At 37.0% G+C, this 19,963-nt stretch overlaps 1 long non-coding RNA gene across 1 annotated transcript in view; it reads left to right on the top strand.

Annotated features, from left to right (window-relative positions):
* The first annotated feature begins 304 nt into the window (after positions 1 to 304).
* Positions 305 to 19,963, top strand: part of LOC102013631 — a 46,547-nt gene continuing 26,888 nt past the window's right edge. The window contains exon 1 of the long non-coding RNA XR_261279.1: positions 305 to 408. This is a non-coding gene — a long non-coding RNA (uncharacterized LOC102013631). The remainder of the gene's footprint in view (positions 409 to 19,963) is intronic.

The following is a 19,963-nucleotide window of genomic DNA, read 5'->3' as shown; positions in this document are numbered from 1 at the left end:
TCCTGAGAAGTTTAAACTCAGGCTGGGAAGGACACAGGGATCTTGCCCTCTGAGTTGAGAAGGCAGTATGGTCATGTGTGGCTTTCGGAGGGGCTGGTTCTAAGTCCTATATCTAACACAGAACTCAGTGGTTTGTTTGCTCTTCTCATCTGCCTACATGATCATGGATATACCGTCACTTGGACAATTGCCACAGCCTGGGGTGTACGGACAAAGACACCTAAGGAGCAGGGGGTTATGTCACAAACCCACAGGTCATAAAGCTATGCAGAGGATGCTGTGACTTGGGGATCACAGAGGGGCACAGAAACTGGTAGTGACTAGAGTGAATACAGCCTTAAGGTAGACACTATTGATCACACCCAGCAGGAAATGTGGGGCAGGATTCAGCATTCCTACATCAAAAACGTGAGTGTGGAAATAAAGTAGGTCTTAGTAGTGATTTACTAAATCTCTCTCATATCTGGTAGCTTTCAATACTGCAGAAACTGGAAAGAAGCCATTAAAAGATGTAGAGTGTTATGATTTGTGTCTAGATGTCCCCCCAAAGCCTCATGCAATCACGGGGCTTTTTCAGAGTTGGCTGAATCTAGAGTGTATGACTGGTCCATGGTGTAATGCTAGGATTAAGGGTGCTGGGAGTAAGGGTGGGTGATTTCTGGATCAGTCCACTGATTGGATTGCCATTGCTCTAGTCCCAGTAGACTGGACACAGTATAAGGGACAGAAGGAGGCTTGTCTCTTCTTTCCCTCCTTTTTAGTTTTGCTGTCTTTCACTGCCATGAACAGTTGCTCCTCTGCCATGTCCCACCCTGCCTTGGAGCCAGCCCAGTATGGACTGAAACCTCTACAAACAGTGAGCTAAATTAATCTTTCCTCCTTTAGCTTTGTGTGTCAGATATTTTGTCCCAGCAATGACAGAAAAGTAACTAAAGAGAGTATTTTTGGACTCATTTTTCTTCATTATTTTAGGGGGTATGGGTTTTTTCTTTTTATTCCTTTCTTTTAATCTTTTTTCTTGTTTGTCCTTTTCTGTTACTTTTACCTAATTCCATTAATTCTGTTTTACTAACTAATAGGATCCTTTATCTCACTTTTCTCTCCTCATCTTCCTTTTCTTTTTCAGCCTTTACTTCTTGCATTTTCCCTTCAACGTCTTCCCTTTTACTAGTACTGCTTTACTATGAAGCTTTACTGATATTTAAATGTCAGTTGACTCTATTATATTACAGTTGAGTTTTTTCTATTGTTAATTGGGTATAACTGGTGCATTATTAGGTATTTACTGTATGTCAGTATTTGATTTGTTTTTGTGTCTGTATTTTTAACTACAGATCTCTTTTCTGTTGTTAAGTTTCATACAGTGGTAGCTTTTATTATTTCTTTCTTTCTTTCTTTTTTTTTTTTTTTTTTTGCTTTTCTTCTGGTACCGGGAATCGAACTCACGACCTTGTGCTTGCCAAGCAGGCACTGTGCTGCTGAGCTAAATCCCCAACCCCCAGCTTTTATTATTTCTAATAATATGTAAATACCCAGTTTGTCTTTGACTATTATTGTTAGTAATTTTGTTGCTATAACCAGGGTGATATAGTTGTTGTTACTAATTGGTTTTTACTGTACACTAATATCTGGTTTGTTTTTGTGTAATGAACAATATTGTACTAATTTTCAGAGAACTGAGTGCTGGGTCAGTAACACTGAACCCTCCTCTCTTCATATTAACAGAACTGATCAAATTTTGGGACAGCACCAAAGGCACATATTTAGCCAAGCCCAGAGTGCATTACTGGAAAACAGCCATTAAGATGTTGCACCAAAGTCTTTCCATCATAATTGATCTGCAATGCTCAGTACACCCAGACACAAACCAATAGAACCAAGAAAACAAAATTCTCCCCAAACTCCAAACTCTACCACAGAGGATTCATAGGATATTGATGGGACGGAAATCAAAAACCATACAGCTGGGTTATATGAAATGATAAAAGTGGGGGCAAAAAAAAATCAATAGGTGCTTGATGAGCTCAAAGATGACATAACTAGTGTATGAACTTCAAATGATTAGGTAACTTACAGAAGACACTAATAAAAAGCTAACTGAGCTAAACAAAACAATACAAAGCATAAATGACCAGTTTAGTGAAGGACTGGAATTTATGAAATAGTACCAAAGAGAAATCCAGGAGATAAAAATTTCTTTTGAAAGTATGGGCAGCAGAAGTGACCAGTGTGAGGACAGTGTGACATAGCAAGAAGAAAGAGAGCTAAGGCAGGTGACTGTATATATATAGTGATGATACCTTAAAAAATGCCAAGAGAAGATGGAAAATTGGTCCAACAACTTGCTTGGTAATGTAAAAAAGACTAATCCAAGGTTGATCACAATTACTGAAAAATTAGAGACAACACAAATGGCATAAAAATCTTATTGCAGAAATAATACCAGAGAGGGTACCAAATATGGGAAAATAACTTACTGTAAAATAAGCTAAGTGTATAGAACCTCATACAACCATGAGTAGGAAAGAACTTCTCCACGACACGTCATAGTCAAAATTTCAAAGTTCAGACACAAGGACAGAATCTTTAAAGCTTGGAGAAAAACAATGAAACACTTATACAGGTAAACCCATTAGAATTACAGCAGACTTCTTAACACAAACCTTAAAGGCCAGAACAGCTTGGAGCAAATTACTTTAAGCACTCAAAGAAAACAATTTTCAAACCAGATGAATACATTCTGAAAAACTATCTTTCAAAATTGATGCTTTTTCATTTCCGAGTTTTCTGTTTCATTCTTCTTCAGAAGTCTTCATTGTTCTTCTTTTTGCTGACTTGCTCTTTTATATCCTGAATGATTTTCCTGAATTCATTCAGCTATTATTTGTATCCTCCTGAAAGTCAAGAAGACTTTTAAAAATTAGTGTGGCATTTCATCCATTTTAGTTACTGACAAGTGTGGACCACTGAAGAAGTCATATTGCTTTGTTTTTTTTCAACACCTCTTGTGTTTCTGTGTTGAGATTTGTGCATCCTTGGGGAAGGATACGTCTTTTACTTTTATGTGAGGGCCTTCTTAGTGTCCAGCCTATTTCTGACATCTTACTCCTCAGCATCATTCAGAGAGGAGAAAACAAACTGTGTAGTGACAAGAACACAAAGACAAGCCAGATATTGAAATATGGTTAACAAACAATGAAAAGCAACAACTATACCACTGTTAACAATAAAAAAGAAAGCAGCAATAATAAAACAGAGTAAACTAAAAGGCTTGCACTTGCAGATCTGGCTCCCTGCTCCTACCCTGGAGCTAATTCTGGTGCTGCAACTGCTTTGCTCTTTACATTTTCCTTTTGTTTCTCTGTGATTTTTCGCTTTCCTGTCACCTCTGCCTTGATTCCTGGGATTCTTCTTTTTGTCCTTGCTGGGTGATTGCTTTCCAGAAGCAGCTGTAAACTACTTCCTGTACCTAATCAGTCATCTTGACTCTCTCTCTTTTGTTATGTGGTTAATCTTGCTAGAAATTTGTCATTTTTGTTGATCTCTCAAAAAAAAAAAAACCAGCTAAATTTTTTTCTGCCACTTTTTCTACTCTCTTATATTAGCTTATCTGTGATCTTTGTTGTTGTTGTTGTTACTATTATTATTATTACATTCTTTTTGCTTGGTGTGAACAGTTGGTTCCTCCTTTTACAGTTTCTTAAGGTGGAAATTTAGTTTACTGATTAGGGCTGTTTCATTTTTTAAAACATGGGCCTTTCTAGTTATAAATTTATTCTAAGCACTGCTTTCCTGCATTGTGTAAATTCTGGTGTATTATAATTACATTTCAATTCATTTTAATTTCTGATTTCTTCTTTGACCCATTGGTTATTTAGCATTGTACTATTTAATTCTCACATATTTGTGAGTTTTTCTGTTGTTGATTTCTAATTTTATTTCACTGTGGTTAGAGAATATACTTTGTATGACTTGAAATTATCAAGCTGTATATTATTTAAATGAATATTCCCAAAATATCAATATTTCAACAGATAGCTAGTATTTTAAAAATTATTAATGAAATGTTTTGCATTCTTACATTTGTACTCAATCTTCACAATCTGTTGGGTAATTTATCTTCATAGCATATGTCAATTCAGACAAACCTCAACTGCAATTCATATGGCCACATATGGTCAGTGACTGCTTTATTGGACATAATCCTTTTCAATTTATTGATGCTTGTTTTATGGCCTATAAGATGGTCTATCTTCAAAATGTTTGAATGTTTTAAAATGTTCATGTTTTTAAAAAATGCATGCTTTCTTATGATTCCAAATCATTTATTCAAGGAGGTTTTCCAAAAAGCAATTTTTTTTAAAAAAAATTAAAATACAGAATTCCTACATTACTATAACATAGAATCTTCTCCCCTGTCCTTCACCTATACTGAAAAAGAAGAAGAGATATCTCTGTTGGGATTTTTGCCTTGGTGATATTACTCTTTTAGAACTGGTGAGTGATGACATTGGTAGGGTTTTCTTACTATCAGCAGTTATTATCTCCAATGACCCAGGAGAGTGAAAGGCTTTTTGTGATACTGACCCTCTCTTACCATCTCTTACTATTAAGGAAAGTTTTCATTTCTTAATCTGGGGAATCAAATCATTTTCTATTTCAAAATATATTTATTCCATGTACAAAAATCAACAACATTTCTATATACCAATAGTCAATGATCTGAAGTGGAAACCAGGAAAGCAATTCTACTTACAATAGCTATAAAACAAACCAACAATTAAACAAAAAACAACCCAGAGCAATTCAACCAAAGAGGTAAAAGATCTTTATAATGAGAATTATAAAATATTGATGAAAGAAATGTATGTGTACCAATTCCCCATGATGAAAGTAGTCATTATGTACCACAGGTATGTACTAATAAAATAAAGTAAAAAAGAAATTGAAGATCACATATACAAAATGAAAATGTATTGTGCTTATAGATTGGAAAATCAATATTGTTGAAGTGCCCACATTACCCAAAGTGCACTACAGATTCAGTACAATCCCTACCAAATTATCAGTGACATTCATCACAGAATTAGGGAACTCTAAGTAGTCATAGCAATCTTGAGTAAAAAGAATAAAGCAGCAGTTCAAAATATACTATAAACCAGTAATAATCAAAACAGTATGGTATTGGCATAGAAATAGACACATAAACTGATGGAATAAAATAAAAAGCCTAGTATTAATCTACAGATCTATTACCAAATGATTTTAGATAAAGGTGCCAAGAACACATATTGGAGAAAAGATAATCTTCAATAACTGGGACTGGAAAAATATCCAATTATTGACCTACATGTAAGAGAATGAAATCAGACCCATATCTCTTTTTTAATTTATTTTTATTTTTTAAAATTTTATTTTAAATAGAGTAGTAAATGAGAAACAAACAAAACAAAACAAGAAAAGAACAATAGCAGCATACCAGTATCACAAATATAAACAAAGCAAGGCAAGAACATTTTAAGTGATACAGGGTTTCAAGACAAAATAATATGAATTAACAGTGGTTGTTACATTATGTATGGCTATCTTCAACTACGTTGTTCAGATTATCAGATGTAAGAATGGAAGATTGTTCAAACAATTAAAGAGGATAAGAAAATAATTATTAGATAAAACATTAGAGATAATACAGAGTTTCACTAGACAAGATGGTAAGAATTCACCATGGTAATTCCATTGCCTATTGTTACCTTCAGATCAGTTGCTCATATTACTACATATAAGCACGCAAAATTGATCAGAACATAAAAAATTGAAGCATTAACTGTTCCTTTCAATATACCATCAGACATCAGCAATACAGTTATTGCAGCTATTCATATATACATTTATATCTTGCCTTTCTTCTTTCTTTTTTCTTCTTTCCCTCATCCCAGTTGTTCTTTCCTTTGAGCAGTTTCTTTCCCTTTCCTATCACCTGTAGTACATTTTGTATTGTTTTGAGTTTTACTTATTCTTTCAGGTTCCCACACCAAGAAGACAATATGTTTACACATGTGGGTCTGATTTATTTCACTTATGAGTATGGTCTCTAGTTGCATCCATTTACCTACAAAAGCCTTATCTCTTAACAGTTACAAAAAAAAACTCAAAGTGGGCTAAAGATATAAATATAAGGCCTGGAACTATGAAATTACTAGAAGAAAACGTAGCAGAAATGCTTCAGGATGCTGGAATGGTAAAGATTTTTTTAAACAAAAGATCCCCAAAGCAGAGGAAGCAACAATGATTACATCAAAATAACAGATATGATTACATCAAATTTAAAAAGCAAAAGAAAAAATCAAGAGTTAAGAGCCTACCTAGAGAATGGAAAATATTTGCAAACTATGTATATGAGAAAGCACCAACCAATAAAAGGAAACTACAGGCCAATCTCCCCAGTAAAACATAGACTCAAAAATCCTCAGTAAGATACTGGTAACAGAATGCATCAAATCATCAAGAAGATTATACACCATGACCAAGTAGGATTTATCCCAGGGATGCAAGGATGGTTCAACATTCATAAGTCAATAAATACAATACACCATATTAACAGAGCCAAGGACAAAACCATATGATCATCTCAATAGATGCAGAAAAAGCATTTGACAAAGTCCAACACCCATTCATGATAAAAACCCTATAAAAAATTGGAATAGAAGGTCTTTATCTCAATCTTATAAAAGCCATCTGTGACAAACCAACAGACAACATCATACTAAATGGAAAACACTAAAAGCTTTCACTATAAAGTAGGAACAAGACACTCTTATTCAATATAGCTCTGGAAACAGCCAGAGCAATTACACAAAAGAAAGAAAAGGAATAAGGATAGGAAAGGAAGAAGTTAAATTGTCATTGTTTTCAGATGACATGGTACTCTGCATAGAAGATCCCAAAAATGCCACAAAAGACTTCTAGAATTATTAATAATTAATTAATAAGTAAATTCAGTAGCATAGCTAGATACAAATTCAACACTCAAAAATCAATAGTATTCCTGTACACAAACAACAAGCGCACTGGGAGATAAATCAGAGAAAGAACCTTTCACAAAAGCATCCAACAACTGATACTTAGGAATCAACCTAATGAAAGAAGTAGAAGACCTTTACATTGGAAACTACAGTACTCTGAAAAAGGAGATGGAAGTGAATATCAGATAATGGAAAGATATCCCTTTTCTTGGGTAAGGAGAACCAATATAGTGAAATAGCCTCACTTCCAAAATTGTTATACAGTTTTCATGCAACTTCAGTCAAAATACCAATAGCATTATCTTACGGAATTTGAGAAAAAAAATCCTAAAATCCATTTGGGACCAGAAGAGACCTAGAATAGAAAAGCAATTCTGGGCAACAAAGACAAGACAGGTAGCATCAGAATCCCTGACTAGAAGTTACATGACAAAGCTACTGTGATAAAAACAGAGTGGTACTGGCAGAAAAACAGACCTGAGAATCAGTGGAACAGATTAGAAGATGCAGAAACAACTCCAAACATATTCAGCCATCTTATCTTTGACCAAAAAGCCAAACACCTTCACTGGAAGAAAGATAGCTTGTTTAATAAGTGGTGCTGGGAAAATGGCTTTCCACATGGCAAAAATTAAAACTAGACCCATATCTTTCACCATGCACTAAACTAAAATTGAAATGGATCAAAAATAATACTTAAAGAGAAACACTAAATCTGCTGGAAGATAGAAGAGGTAAAACCCTTGAAGATATTGGTGTAGACAAAGATTTTATGAACAAAACCCTGACAGCACAGGAAATATATCACAAAGAAACAACTGAGATTTCATCTTATTAAAAGATTTCATCTTATTTTTCACCCCAAAAGAAACCACCAACAGAGTGAAGAGACAATTCACAGAGTGAGAAAAAATGTTTGCCACCTGTTCCTTATACAAAAGACTAATATCTAGAATATATAGAGAACTAAAAAAAAAACTGACTCCCCCATTTTAAAGGCCCAATCCAAAATTAGGATTCTGAAATGAATACACACTTCAGATGAAGAAGTAGAAACAGCAAATGAATATATGAAAAAAATGTTCAACATTCCTGATCATTTGAGGTATGCAAACTAAAATAACACTGAGATTCCATCTCATTCCAGAATTAATGGCTATTATGAGGAAAGCAACCAGTAGCAAATGCTGGCAGACCTTTGGGGAAAATGTAACCCTTCTCCACAGTTGCTGGAAGTGTAGACTGGTGCAAGAAATCAGTGTAGAGATTCTTCAAAAAACTGAAACTAGAGGTTCCATTCTACCCTTGGCTCTGTTCCAAGATACTCTCCTTCTTGGTATCTTCCTGAAAAAAATTAAAAGCATTGTACCACAGCAATATATGTACACCCATTTTATAGCAGCATAGTTTGCAATAGCTAAAGAAAAGAAAATGAGAAAAAAGTGTCCAGTTCAAAGTGTGTCTTTGCTGTCACTGGTAGACTAAATAGGCATTCGGAGTCCAGATCTGTGTTGATTAATCCTAGCACAACAGCCATAGCTTTATGGTGGGGTAGTGGATAATACCACAGCCTACATCTTTAGTTCCACTGAAGTTCGGATTGGTTTCTGGCTGTGAGGCTACAGCTTGATTTGTTCAGCCTGCAATATTATTTCTTGCTGTCTTGAACTGAGCTCCCTGCCAGTTTGAACTCCATTCCTTGACGTCCTGCTGACTTGAACTCTTCAGCCTCACCTTGATACTGCTAGATGGAGCCAGCCCACAGCTGGTCTGAGTTCTGAGTTCAGTTGTCCCCTCTCCAAGATGTCTTCCGGCCCATTGCTCTCTCCCAGGGCACTTCTGAACCTGAATAACTCACCAACCACTGCCAGTTAGCTGTGTCCACTCTCTGTTACACTGGTTCATTTCTCTGTGGAGGCCTCTGGGGTCACCAGTAGTCACTGGTGTCTGCATGTTTGAGCCAGTCCTCCCACGCAGTGAGTGAGGGCTCAGAAAGAAAGTGCTCCTTGACACCTCCCTCTTTGTTAAAGCCTCCTCTGTGTTCTTCCCTCGGGCTTCAGTTCTCATGTCAGATCCTTGCTGCATCCTAGGAACACATTTCCCTCCTTCTTTTTTTTCCTCACATTGTTATACTCCAGGGTCCGGACACCAAATCTCAGACAGGCTGTTTCTGCTGCTCACCACTCTGCCAACTTCCCAGAAGTTCTCAGACTGGCTCAGACTTGTTCATAGCAATAGTCAACAGTAGAAAACTGGAAAAATGTTAAAAATTCCTCAATGTGGGGAACTACTCAGACTGCTTCAGAACTCAGGGGCATCTATGGCTACCCAAGGATGTGACCCTGCTTGTCTAATGCAGGTGCATAGTGGGATACAGTTATGTAACCATGACTTAGCACACATAAACACACATGTGCTACGTAAGAATGTAAATATGAGATAACAACCTGTATAAGAATCATACGATACACAGGGAGCTCTCTGCTCTGCTCCATGCTGCCTGCTATTGTTGCTGATGTTTTGCACACATGCATTCTTTAACCTTGGAACCTCATTGGTAAAAATCTCCTTTGGATCCTTCAAGTAGGCCAATACTCAAGAAAAGAAAGTGTATACTCAGAAAATGTATTCCCAAACAAATTACCCCTCTAGTTTAAAGATAATAGACATCTTTGAAGCATAAAATATTCAGGAAATGTAATTTCCATGTCTCTATAACATGTGGAAAATGTCAACAAAGAGATAAATGGAGAAATTATGGCAAAAGAAGTGGTAATAAGGTACTAGTATGATTAAATATTAGGATGGAAATAACATGGGAGTTACAGGTAGGATGAAGTCTATTTCATGAACTATGAAATATAGAAGCAATAGAACAAATAAAAGGGAGGAAGGAGGAGAAAAATGAGAGGTTGTGTAAATACCTTTTATGACTGTAGGGTAAAAGTTATTTAAAACTTCTAAATGAAATAAATATAGGTAATAGGAAATATATTTAAAAATTTAGAAATAAATACTAAGAAAAATCTTAATTTGTCAAAATTAATCTTGGAATAGGAAAAAGGTGGAGATGCAGTAGGAATATACTAATTTATTTTATCATTGTTGATAGAATGGAGTCCATAGGTACTGTCCAATGAAAAGAGGATTAAAGACATTGGAGCTCAGATATACTTACAAATGTGACAAATAAGGTGTGTCCAAAAATGTTTACTGTAACATAATTTATAAAAGAAAAAGTTCTACATAAACAGTGCAGTACTTATGTGGAATGATCTCCAAGATGTATTATTTAGATGATAGACCAAGGCACTGAACAGTGCCGTCAGAGTGGAAAAGAAAACCGACATATAGACCTATATTCTTGTATATGTGTAAAATATCTCTTGAAGGACTGTAACTCTTTGGTTAGCTTGATTTCCTCTCATGAGAAGAACTGTGTCACTGGGTTTCAGGAGTGGGACAAAAACACTTTATTGTACATGTCATAATTTTAAGTTTTAATTTATGTAGGTAAGCATCACTTTAAAAATAACTTTTTTCTTTAAAAATTCTAAGTCATTTATGTATATGATGACTAACTCAGTATGTTGTAGAGACATCTGCACAACCGTGTTTATTGTAGCACTATTCAAAATAGTCAAGAATTTGAATCAACCTAAGTGGCCAGTGATGGGTGAATGGACAAAGTAAATATGATATTGCCTTAGAGACTTTCCTCATCACTGGGATAAATACCCAACATCCACACTTAAAGGAAGAGAAGTTTGTTTTGACTCACATTTTTAGCAGTCTCGGTCTTTGCGTGGTTGGCCTGCTGCAAGGCAGAAAGTCATGGTAGAAGGGCCGGGAGGAGAAGTTGTTCAGGTCATGGCAACCGGTAAACAGAGAGAGAAGTGAGAAACCAGCAAGGGAGATGAACCCTTCCTGGTCACAACCCCAGTGCTGCAGCTCTTCCAATGAGACCCTACTTCCCAATAGCAAGTCACCTTATAGCACCCTCATGACTCAATCCTCTTCTGACCTGGCCCATGAACACCTGGGGCTCTTGGGAGACTTGCAGACATAAACTATAACAGGTACATACTATTTATTCATAAAAGGGTGAAATCTTGTCATTTACCACATGGATGAACCAGGAGCATGTTACATGAGATAACTCACGGGCAGAAAGGCTAATACTGCATGATCTTATTCACAGGTAGAATCTAAAAGCTTTGATTTTAAAGAAATTCTGAGTACCATAATGGTTACCAGAAGATAAACAGAATAGGGGGAAGGTTAGAGAAGAAGTTGGTCAATAGATATAGAATTATGACTTTGTGGTGTGATTGAAAAATATGGTAAATGTTTAAATTCTTTAAAAATGTATTACAGTAAAAGAATTGAAGCAGTTCTGGAAGTATTCTTTTATGAGTATGTTTAGTTTTACTGTCTTGGCTGCCTCATTGTCCTGAATTGTTTCAAAACATTTACTTTTCATGGTCATTTTGACGTTGAGGAAGAGACAGAAGTCACAGAGTGCCATATCTCGTGAATAAGGTTAGTGAGAACACACCGGAATGTTTCTGTGAGCCGGCCTTTCTGATGCACTTGGCAGCAGCATTTGCTGTAATTTTGATCATACCTTCTAAAGACATTCATGAAAAGAACTTCCAGAACTCCTTCAGAAAGTGGCAAGGATGAGGGGACAAGTGTGTTAGAAAGGAGGGAGACTGTATAGAGGGGAATTAAGGGAGAAGTGTCTTCTACTTAATACATTTTTAAACATTTAAACACTCCCCATATAGTTTGATCACCTCTTGTAGATAAGCAGACTAAGTTCTGGTGTTGCTTTGCACAGTGGGGTGACTATAGTAAACAATAATGTGTTGCATTTTTAGAATTAGCTGGAAAAGAGGATTTTAAATGTCCCACTACAAAGAAATGATACATATTTGAGGTGATGGATATGCTAATTACCCTGAGTTGATCACTACGTTATATACCTATGTATGGAAATGTCACAATGTACCTTATACATTTGTACACTTATTATCAATTTAAAACAAGATTTAAAAAATTGTTTTAGTGATGAAGATCATAAGACACAGGTACTATGTGACTTTCAGATTTTTGTTATAAATGTAAATGAAGTGTGACGTTTTGATCTTATTCTCCTTCCTTTATTTAATTGATGCTAAATGCTAGTGTTTCTAGACAGTGGCTCCTGGAATAACTTTGTCTTTTAGCTGCATATGGCAGATAGGCCACACCTGGGGATTGTTGTCAAATTGCTGCCATCTCTGTGATTTCTGTCTCATTGGCTTCCCCGTCTTTCTAGCTCCCTAAACTGAAAGCTTCAAAGACTGTTTCATTCTCTCATTCAACACAGTAATCACTCCACTAACAAGTGATTGTGGGTCTTTTGAAATGCCTTATACGTGTGTTGTGTCTTCTTCTCTGTCGTCACTGATACAGCTATAGTTCAGCTTCTTCCGTCTAATCCCTATCAGTGACCTTCAAACCAACTTCAGGCTTTCTCTTCTCAATGTATCCTCTGAATTAAAGCAAAAATATTTCTTGCTGAAAACATTGCAGCCTCTTGTAAAAAATTTTAATAACTTTTCAAAGCCATTGAAAGTCAAGCTTTCTTGGGGACAGTCAATTTCTAAGTATCCTTTGCTTCTGATTTCTTTTCTGAACACAGGCTACCACAGCCATTCCTGATTAGTCATCTTTTCCAAAATCTGACCTGTACTTTTCTACCTATATACATACTATTTCACCCTTTCCTCTCTCTCCAAAGTAACTCTTCCTTTGTTTATTTGTGTTGATTTGTCCACCCCTCAGGAGCTCATTCATTTACCACCTGTCTTAGCTTTCCTACTGCAAATCTTTCCCTCACTGCATGTCTCTGAGTTTGTACCACAGAGTCATATTTTCATGGTTTGCTTTCTATTTTATTTAGTAGCATGTGTCCATGTACTTTCTTCCTTACACATGTCTTTTCATTTAATATATTCCAAGAACCTCACCTTAATTTTTGGACATCCTTGGGGTTCAACTGAGGGTTCTCTGTGTCCACTTGCGGAACTTTAGTGACCTACATTGGAGCTGAAATGTGAAGTTAGAAACCACAGGAGTTAATTACAAACAAGTAATCATGGAATGGGAGTATTCTTGGACTTTTCAGACTTCTAAATGATGTTCTTATCTGCAGCTTTTTTCTCCTTCAATTTTCATGTCTTCCAAACCAAAAATGGGCATCAGGAATGAATAGACACTTCTCAGAAGAAATATAAATGGCAAATAAATATATGAAAAAAATATCCAGTAGCACTAATCATTCGAGAAATGCAAAATTAAAACAATGCTGAGATTCCGTCTCACTCCAGAAAGAATGGCTATCATCAAGAAATCAACCAATAACAAATGCTGGTGAGTCTTTGGGGGAAAAAGAACTCCACTGTTGGTGGGAGTGTAAACTGGTGCAACCACTGTGGAAATCACTGTGGAGAGTCCTCAAAAAACTAGGGTTAGAGGTCTCATTTGAACCAGCTGTTTCCCTTCTAGATATCTTCCCAGGAGAATTAAAAGCATCATACCACAGCAATATATATGTACCCATATTTATAAGAACGCAGTTTTAATAGCTAAATCTTGGAAACAAGCCAAATGCCCATCAGCTGAAGAATGGATAAAAAAGATTTTTTCTTTAACACGATGGAGTACTACTCAGCCATAAGGAAGGATAAACTTGAGACATTTCTAGATAAATGGGTGTACCTTCAGACCATATGCTTAAGTGAAATAAATGGAACACACGCATGAATATTGCCTTGTTTCTCTGGTGTGAGAAACCAAAAATGTAAATAAAGACCAAAGTATATAATAGATATTGCAAAATAGGAAGAAATTGTTCAAAGGAAACAGGAACGAGGAAGAGAGGAAAGGGAAAAGAAAAAAGTGATAAAAGAATGATAAAATGGAAACAAAGCTTTGTAAAAAAGGAGGAGAAGAGGGGTAGAAGGGGAAGGGAAGGGGATTGAGGGAAAGAAGAGGAATCAAGATATATCACATACAGAAACAAATTCCCTATGATAAATAAGATCATTGTGTATGTCTAAATTGTACCAATAAACTTAAAACATTTTTTGTGTCTTGTATTTATTTTGCAATATGTTACAACGAGCAAATTTTATTTTATTTTTTGTCTTTTTTGAGACAGGGTCTTTCTATGCAGTTCAGGCTGGCCTTGAGATCACTGTGTGGCCCAGGCTGGTCTTGAACTCGCAACGATCCTCCTGCCTCAGCTTCCCGAGTGCTGAGATTACAGGCATGCGCCACCATGCCGGGCACAACTGGCAAATTTTAAAAAGTTAAACATTGTCCCTGATTTTCCAAAAAGACTAGATTTTAACCCAAAAATTGTTACATTAGTGCAATTAAAAAACTTTTTGAAAACGTATAAGATAGCATACTTGGAAAAATATTTGAGCGGGGAACTTATTTTGATTTTTTCAAGAAGATATATTAGTTAACTGGAACCATCACCTTTGTGTGATTTAATATTTTTTTCCACTAGGGGGTGGCAAAGATTCATGGTTGAATCAGGCATCGCTATAATTTGGGATTCTTTTTGGAATAAAATTTCCCGAGTAAAATTGGACAAAATACATTTGCGATTAATTTTAAAAGCACCGTTTTCTGGCTTTTTTGTCAAATATAAATTAAACGCTAGTAATAACTTTCAAGTTTAGTGCAAGGAGTTGTGTTATTTTTCAGGACGACTCCCTTACTTTTGTCTCTTCATTTCTTGTTCCCTTTACTAACAAGATAAACGTGCATCACACATTATGCTAGGCTAGGAACTGTGCTGTTCTGGAGAATATGAGCTGAATAAGACGTAGTTCCTGCTCCAGAGAACCCTGTCTCATGAAATTTTTTTTTCATATTGCTACACTAAATAAACTCGGGGACAAAACATAGCAATATACACCATGGATTCGATGCTTACAATGCGCTAGGCATTGTTTTAAGTGCTTCACTTCTATTATCTTACTTAATATTCACCACAGAGATCAGAGGTAGGAATCTGTAGGAGGTTAGTTCTCCCACTTCATAGGCAGGAACTAAGGCGCAGTGAGGTTAAGTACCTTGTGCACTGCCCAGCGTAGAGGCGATGGAGCTGGCATTTGAACTTGGGCAGCACCAACACACTACCTGGACGCTACCTCTCAGTATCATACAGTCCCCCCAGTAAGTTTTGTTCTCAAAAAGAAACCCCAAGCAACAATCGCTTATGCAGCAAGGGGATATCCTGCAAAAATAGAGGGGATCATGTGAGTGAAGTGCTCCTTTTTAAAGTCTGTGTTGAGTTTCAGTAAAGATGCTCTTCCCTCCCACGTGTATTCTGAACAGTTAGAGGAGCAAAACAAAAGGATTGGGAAACAAAGCCCAGGCGTCATTTTTATTACTGAAAGAGGCAACATTGAAGACTTTGCCTTTAGATCTTTTAGCCCAGTGGGGTTAGTTACGCTTGTTCTAGCGTTAGCAAGCTTTCTCCCTCGCCCCCCATGAAGGGAATCCCAAGGCAAGCCTCGCCCCAAACCTCCACTTAATGCTCGATCCCAGCAGGGGCAGAGTCAGTGGAGGAGTAGTGAAGGAAGGGGACTCTGAGACAAGCATGCCCAGTTTATTCTCCCCAAATTTACCAATCAGATGTCACTCTTCTCTCCTCTGAGCAGACAGAGGCCAGCAATTAGAGTTTCTGAGTTCCTTCTAGGAAGGAAACATCTAAAGCTGGGGAGCTGCATTCCAACCTAATGGTTGCTAGCTCTTTTTTTTTTTTTTTTTGGTGCCAGGAATGGGAATCGAACTCATGAACTTGCGCTTTCTAAGCAAGTTGCTGTGCTGCTGAGCTATATCCCCAGTCCCAGTTGCTAACTCGTGACAGCTCTCTACTGTTTAATTTTTAATTTGGTAGACAGAATAATAGCTCCCCAAGGATATCTACATCCTTGTCCCCAGAGCCTGTGAATGTCGTGTTGCACAGCTGAGGGGAATTAAGGCTGGAGATGGAATTACATCTACTTGGGAGACTGCGCTGAACTATCCAAGTGAGCTCAGTGCAATCAACCTTAACTGTGGGACAGAGATTCAGAAGGGTCACCAAGATGGCACCATGAGAAGGACTTGGCCTCCAACATACGAAGAAATGTCCTTTTAACAAAATGTTTGATAAATGTGGAAACTTCTGGTCCACAAGAGGATATGGTATGAACAAAAAGGAGAAAAACTCAGTGAATTAAAAGGCAGAAGCTCTTTTGCCACACTAAGGTCTCAAAAGATAATATGGAGCCTGTAAGACAGAGAAGGTATAACTTGTATGAGACAACCAAGGTCTATTTTGCCGTTTCTCCTGGTATGCCATGGCGTTTGGCAAAGTCTCGTGTGAATGTACTACAGTCTTTCCTAACCATGATGCTGGACGTGAAGAAAGATGTACAGCATTTAGTGGAGGTTGAGCCTAAGTAGCACGATTTTGCAACCCAGAGCAAATATAAGGATGACATTAGTAATCTGCAGGGAGATTCAGAGGAGAACCAGGGGTCTCAGACACGGCCAGAGAGTGTGGGTGAGTTGTCTTTCTCTATTGGAAGATCCCATGAATTTTCTGAGCTTTATCATGAATGAAAACTGTGTTTTCTCCTATGAAGTTATAGTGATATATGTGTTTTAGTTGAAGTCACAGCTATACTTCTAAGAGTCCGGGTCATGGAGAATCAGTCATTTCATACATCCCTGAGGACAAATGTGCTCACCAACAGGTGTTCTCCCCAAAGGCAGGGTCCTTAAAACCTAAGTCACTATAGCCCTGCTGGTTCCCTCAGCAAGTCATTATAGCTGGGTGTGTGGGCCCACACCTGTAATCCCAGCACTCCAGGAGGCTGGAGTAAAATGATCACAAGTTCTAGCCCAACCTGGGCAACTTAGTGACTTGGTGAGACCCTGTCTCGAAATTAAAAATAAGAAAGTTGTGATGATGTTGCTCAGTACAAAGCCTTGCAATTTTTCAGAGCTCCTTCTTTTATGCTGGTTGAAAACACAGCTACTTTCCATTTGGGGTTTTCTGCTTTTATTCGCCTCCCCTCCTTGCGTGTTCTGTCTCCTCTTTGGCTCAGCCTTGATTGCGCTCCACATACCGTCCTGTCCTGTCTTGGTGCTCCTAACTCTATGCCTGCATCTCCTTCCTGGAAGGTGGGACCCCCTAAAAGGTGTTTTGTTCTCAAATCCGCCAGAAGATGCATGAGTTTTTCTTCCTACGAAACAGATGCCAGTGTCAGACAAGTCTGTGGTGGTCGGTGGTTACCTTTACCCATTTATATTTGGTGACTTATAGAAATATCTTGTCATACTTTTTTTTTTTTTTTTTGCCTTGTAGGCCCACCTGCTTTTATTCAAGAATTGTGCAGTTTGACGGCAGATGGAGCACATCTCCTGCAGCACCTGGGAGGGAAGTGGGCAGGGAGCTGCCTTGTTATACATTTTTTTAAGTGGATGTTGTTCATGTATCTGTCTTTGTGATCTCGTTGCTTTTCTTCCTTGGTGTGGGGGATTTGGAAATATGGGAAAACTATGCTTTCACTGCCTCATCTTTCTGGGAACTGTATTAATTTTTTTTAAATAAACTTTATGAATCTCCTTAAATTGGCTAGTATATTTCTGCCATATGCTGTATCTCATGAAGTAATTCACCAGGGTGCCCCAGTTTTCTGAAAATGTCCCTTAAACTCTCTTTGGATCATTTTCCTGATTGCATCTACGTTATCTTCTGCTTAATTTGATTTCTCTCTCAGAAGAGATCATGTTGATTAGCTAAAATGAATAAATACCCTTGGATGTTCTGTTTCTCATGGTAAATTATTCATATATTCAGTTCCAGTTAAGCCTTATTTTGGGACTATTATTGGGCCAGACACTGAGTTAGTTACAAGAGACAGAGTTGAACAAACCATAGACCCTACAATGAAGGAGCCTGCAGTCTGATATATTTGTTTGCTGGTAGTAGGGTCCCATTCTTACCTCAGGTGATGTCAGATCCCTAAAAGCAACCTCTGATGAAAAGAAGAAACGAATTTCTGACCACCAAAGCCTTAGGAAAATACCTAGTAAACTTCTTGGAGTTAGAGATATACAGATGGCTTTTGGGCCCCAAATTAATGTGTAGGAAAGACAAAGACAAGAAATAGAAGTGAAAGAGACAGAAAAGGGAGAGTAAAGATGAGCAAAAAAGAAACAGATGAAAACTGAAACGATAAGATAAAAAAGTAAAAGAGATAATAAGGAAAAAGACATGAAAGAGATGAAGAACGTAACTAGCAGCTGGGATGAGACAGTAAGTGAATCAGTATTACAACACCGTGTTCATTTTACCTCCTGAGTTGTTGAGAAGCACAAGTATATTGCTAACATGAATGTTAAAGTACTTTTAAAAAATAACAAATAAACCCCCAAACTTCCTGGGTAATATTTTAGTAGGAGAAAATTCACTTCTATATAAAGTTTTTTGGTTTGCAGGGAAGTAGTTGGAAAAAAAGGAACTGTCACCCTAGGTATGGTCTATTTTTCTTTAAAGATGCAAATTAAGCATAAACTCTCAAATGTTACTTAGGAGAGGAAAGTTACAATTAGCTGCAATAATAATTGTGCTCTTGGGTTCTTGCTTTGTTTTACAGTGGCTTTAATTAAAGGCCTAGTGATGTCAGAAAGCCACATTAATTATTCATCTGCAAACATTTACATAGACTGCTCTGTTCATCTTCAATAAATTATCAACTTCATATCTCCATAATTTAATCAAAATGACTAAAAATACACCATTTCAGGCTTCTGCCCCTCCTCTCTGGTCTTTGTCTCTTCAAAGTTATTTGTTACTGGAAAAGACTTCCCACTGTTAATAAGAGAGAAGAAGATCTCTCTGGTGAAATTGTGCAGGGTTTACTTTTCCCCACAGTGTCATATTGATTGGTAGAAAGTTTTGGTTTGCAAACGTCTGTAATTTTTTTAGAGCAAGATGAGCGGTACTAAAGAACTGTGCTATTATTAAAAGCTACATGATGCCAGGATATATTAATAGAAACATAATATTCAAAAATACAGGAGCAGTTTCTCCCATAATGCTCAGACTCCAAAGAATAAAGGCTTCAGCTACTAACACAGAGAACCCATGAAAGCAAAAATTTAGTAAGAGTTACAGCTAAATGAAAAGGATAAGTCGGTTTGAGATCCATATATAAAATTAGAAATGTGATTTTTATAAGTTGTTTAAGGAGTTAGATGTGCAATTTGATAGATATGTAGTTACTTAGTAGGTCTACCTCTTAAAGGCAGACATGCAAGGACTCCTAATCTGCATTAATGGGGAAAACGTGGGTTGGAGATACTTGGACCTGAGTTGAAATCGCAGCTCTGCCATAAACAAAGACAGACGTGAGGCACTCCTAGGTAAATGGATGCAATGTGAGACCATACTATTAAGTGAAATAAGTCACTTAAATAAGTCAAAAGCTTAAATGTCGCTTAAGCTTTTTCTTATATAAGAAACTCATACAAGAAATTCTCTCTCTATATAGTATATAATATATTGTATGTATTACCTGAATAGGAAGTAGGGAGATCTTTTTCAAATGGATGGGTGAATAAGCAATGGAGGGAGGGAGAAGGGAAGGGAGGGAAAAGGAATAAAAAAGAGAGTTGAGAGGAAAAAATGGTGACAATGGATCTTTTGCAAATGGGAAAAGGACCAAGAGTTGGGGAGAGTGGGGAGGGTAGGGAGGGGCTGGGGATGAAAAGAAAAAAGAATTAAGAGGTGTTATGTACATACATGTACCAGCTCCCCGTGATAAATATAATCATTTTGTACAGCAAACATGTATTAATGAAAAATCTCAGCTCTG

This window comes from Chinchilla lanigera, unplaced genomic scaffold, assembly GCF_000276665.1.
Source record: "Chinchilla lanigera isolate Chin_1 unplaced genomic scaffold, ChiLan1.0 scaffold00026, whole genome shotgun sequence".
Classification (NCBI taxonomy): domain Eukaryota; kingdom Metazoa; phylum Chordata; class Mammalia; order Rodentia; family Chinchillidae; genus Chinchilla; species Chinchilla lanigera.
Note: the sequence above shows the minus strand (reverse complement) of the source record. Positions and strands in the feature narration are given on the sequence as shown.